A 4,525-nucleotide genomic window follows, 5' to 3' on the forward strand; every position below is an offset into this window, starting at 1 on the left:
CAAATAGCTAAGTAAAATGAAAAATATTTGAATCAAGACAGTGGTAAAGTTTTTTTACAGCAGGCAAAGGACACCGGACAAGGCATATCTATTGTCTCTGTACGACTAGCTTTTACCCGCGACTCTGTTCGTGCGGAACTAAAAATCTTAGTAAGTAGTCTATCTGTTCTATAAGACTATGTTCTACATCTATGACAAATTACAGCGAGATCTGTTGAGTTGTTCTGGAGATACTTTCTAACAAACATCCATCCATCTAAACATTCGCATTTATAATATTAGCAAGGTGTTAGATAAAATGATTACTGTTAAACACAATTGCAATATTTGTTTGGTATTTATTGTTAATTAAGTTAATGGCCACATTTATCCTGGAGGCCTAATTTAGTCCTCTTTCCCTTCCCATCCTTTTCTTCATAAGGAAAGGATGGGAAGTGGAAGTGGACTTTCCGGATGAGAGGATGCATGGAAAGGGAAGATATTTTCCTTTCTGTGCATCCTCTCCTCCGTCGATTTAAGGTAGGCAACGCATATGCAATTGCCTATGGGCATGTCTATGGGCATCGGTCGCTTCGCTATTGCAGCGATTTCAGGTCGATCGCTCGTTTGCCACCTTTTGATATAAAAAAATATATATTTTATAATAATTTGTTCCATTTTCAAATAATTAAATTGTCTTTTTTGTCTTTTATAATCTTCAAAAATTGTATATTTCATGGTAAGTTACACCATAAATTTGTATTTCCTTATCGAGGTATTGTTAGGAAAGTTTTTTTTGTAATATTTATCGCTATCTGCTTTTCAATTTATTCAGGGCGCGGTGTCGCGGCGCTATCGGACAAGATTCACAACATTTTTAATTTAAAGTAACCGAAAACTTATAGATTTATGGACGACCGTACAATTTTAATTACTGACTTGCGAAGCGAAGTTTCCCTGTTAACAACGCTTCTGTGTAAACCTTGTCGATGGTTTTTAAACTTTTTTTTTATATTTAATAGTTGATTTCTTTTGGAAAACAATTGCTATTAAATTTCAACAGGAGTATTCATTTAGTACAATTTTTCGAATTTAAGATTTTTTACGAATGCCTAAAGTCAACAATGAAAATAAGAATAATTGTTAGTTTATTTATTAAAGTAACGACTTTTATAAATAACATTATTAGTCAGTGATAATTACGGTTAGAATTATGTTCTATTGTTATGTATTCAAAATTAATTCTATAATTGCAAAAACTATGAAAAACAATACTATTAAATTGTTATAGGTGTGTTTTACAAAAAGAAATGCCCCGGGTGAGGATCGAACTCACGACCTTAAGATTATGAGACTTACGCGCTGCCTACTGCGCCACCGAGGCCTTGCATATTAGGTCTGAATTTGTCATCTTTAAACTTTTTTTATCAGAAACTTATCAGTATACATTTTGATAACATGTTTTTTATCAACTTTATATATTATCAGTTTTTTTTGTAAGATAACAGTATTTGTTGTCCTTGAAGTGACCTTATTGTTTTGTAATAATAACGACTATAAAGACTTTTTAATAAACAATCAAACAACAATACATATTATCCAGTTTACATGAATATTTACGGTTTATTACAAAACGTTTAAACGTATTAACACTTTTTGCGTAAACAAACTGAAAATACAACAAACGGCAGGGGAAACAAAACGCGGCTCGCAGCGCGGCCCGCGACCGCAACTATCGGCTGCCGGCTGCAATTGACAGCGCCGCTCAATTTATGGCCCGCAATGTCTACCGGCCATGCTTTGCATTCACTCTGGAAGTGACAGAATTTTCTTTCATACGTTTCAAACTGATAGACACAAATACCACAGTAGAAATACCACAGTATAAATTACCAATAATTACTTTAATTAATTGTATAATAACATTAATTGATATCACTTAAAAGCAGTAATAAGTTAGTTAAAAACATTATTAATTTCCGATAGTTCTTAAGTCACGAAATACAAGCAAAAAAATACATATTATGAATAATACTTAAGTAACAAATTCAACAAGTATTATGTTTTTTGTGTGTACATAATAATGGTACTTTCTTTCTCTCTATATCCACGTTGCCGGCCAGTATTTAATTAATTCCCGCATTGGAATAGTGCGAATTTTGACTGCGACTGAAGCCAACGGTTATTTGTTTTGTCGTTTTAAATTAACGCCCACCTCTGCGCGCCGGCCGCGGGCCGCGAGTTTTTCTCCCCTGATAATTGCTCTAATAGTTTCGATTGTGTTGCATTAATTTATGTGATTAATAACTTATAAATACAGAAGTCAACATGTTTTGTTTTTACACAAAACGAACATAGAATCCAAAATAAATGAGTTAATGTAGGTTTCGTAAAAAAAATCGTCTATGGTTTGTAAATGTTTTCTTCTCTGCGTTTTTAAATCATCCCCGTTCCACCGAGTTTATCTTACAAATTAAATATACATAAATTATCGAACTGTCACCCGGCGGCTATCTTGGATATAATTAAAAAAAAACTCATAAAACATCTCCTTGAAAAAATTAGCGCGAGTGTCGGATAAATCATCCTGTAGATAAGCGAAGATATAATTAGCTACCCCAAGGACGGCCGCGTTTTTCTTAATTAAAAATAAATATATAATGAAGTCGAAATCGTGAAGACTTACTTCGATTTTCAATTAAAAAATAAAAGAAAAAATGTTGCCTTATCTAATATTTAAAGACGCAATTAAATTATATTAGAAAATGTCGCCCGTAACTCCGTTTGCGCGGAATTAAAAAAAACTTAAAGTAGCCTGTCTTTTTTCAGACTAAGTTCTTTATCTATGCCAAATTTCATTGAGATTCGTTCAGCCGTTCTGAAGTACCTTCAAACATCCATCTAAACTAGTTTAGCAATGGTAAAGTAACATTGGAAGAGGAAGAATTGCAAACCTTAAGTGGCGATGGGCCGGCCATATTGCCCGCAGAATGGACGATGGGGCCGCAAAGTTCTAGAGTGGTAGCCACGGACAGGTCGACGAAGCGTGGGCAGGCCTCCCGCAAGATGGACCGATGACCTGGTCAAGATTCCGGGAGCGACCTGGATGCAGGTAGCACAGGACTGGTCATCGTGGCGATCTTTGGGGGAGGCCTATGCCCAGCAGTGGGCGACTTACGACTGAGAAATAAAGAAGAAAGAAAGGTATAACAATTTAAAAACGTAAACTCTAATTAAAATCTTAAATTAATCTATCTCAACTTAGTTTTCATTTAAATCTAGATTCCTGAGCTAAAACTGTTAATAACTTTGTCGTAACTCAAGAATATTGTACCTGACGTTTTGTAGCATAACTAGAGAATGTATAATAATATTGATTAAAATTATGCTACGTAGTCACTAAACATTTACAAATATTATTAATAATCTTCCACTACTTTGCACATCCTGTTACTAATATGAAAATGTCTGCAGCTCACAATTCTCAACTTATAATATTTTATAAATTATAAGGCAATTTTTTGTCAAATTATAAACTAGGTGTTGCCCCTTACTCCTTCCGCACGGAAACATAAAACTTTATTAGTAGCGTAAACGTTCAAGACTATATTTTACATCTATGCCAAATTCTATCGACCTCCATTCATCAAACATTCGCATTTATAATATTCGTAAGATATGAAAATTAATCTAACAACATTCTTAAAGTCCAAAGTTATTTGTACATGAAAATATAGATACATAGTAGATGAGAAAAAAAATCCAGTATATCAACGGAGTTTGGAAAAAAGTGAATCCTCTGTGGCCATGTAGCGCTGCATTAACATCTTTATCGGCAGGGGAGCCGGGCGTATTAACTAGTGAAGGCATCAGATATGAATCTTTAATTTTCCAAATTTATTAAAACGCTAAGCGAACTCCGCGTTCAAACAGCAATATTTTTAACGACGGAGGTTAGGAATAGTGTTGTTCTATTAAATAATATCGGTATATCGAATATTTATAATTTCTTTATCTCTATTTAAATATCGAAATTGTAAATTTTATGTGCAATTTTGAGTCAGTAATCCCTAACGCTGTTTCTACAACAATCTAATTGTGGGTTTCTGAGACCGAAATCTCCGTTTAAACAATATTGTAATCTCTGTTTTGTCAAAGATAAATGATAGGGATGATGATATGTTTTATACAGAGATTTTGTCTCAGAAACCAACGGTAAGAGTCATAGTATTACTGACTAAGTGATATTACTAAGAAGAGTATCCTAAAAGGTGATTACGACATTATTCTTTGTATGTTTTTAAATCATACAACAGCAATCAAATCATGAACATTACGATACATCTACATAGTTAAAAAGTTTCACAACTAATGTCTATTGAGCAGTCGTACGACCGAAATAGATTTTGCCGTTCATTCGCAATATAAACTGAGCACGAAGATAGCACGTGACCCTCGAGATCCGAGGTCCTGAATCAATTTGACATCAATATGAAATAATTGAATGATAACAATGTGGGACGAGTTTATCGAACAATCATGCGCT

General features: G+C 33.9%; 1 non-coding gene across 1 annotated transcript; it reads right to left on the reverse strand.

Moving 5' to 3' along the window:
* Positions 1 to 1,290: 1,290 nt before the first annotated feature.
* TRNAM-CAU (transfer RNA methionine (anticodon CAU)) lies at positions 1,291 to 1,363 on the reverse strand. The gene has a single exon. It is a non-coding gene; the product is annotated as a tRNA-Met (tRNA).
* Positions 1,364 to 4,525: the final 3,162 nt, after the last annotated feature.

Source organism: Papilio xuthus, unplaced genomic scaffold, assembly GCF_000836235.2.
Source record: "Papilio xuthus unplaced genomic scaffold, Pxut_1.1 DF827679.1, whole genome shotgun sequence".
In the NCBI taxonomy this organism is placed as follows: domain Eukaryota; kingdom Metazoa; phylum Arthropoda; class Insecta; order Lepidoptera; family Papilionidae; genus Papilio; species Papilio xuthus.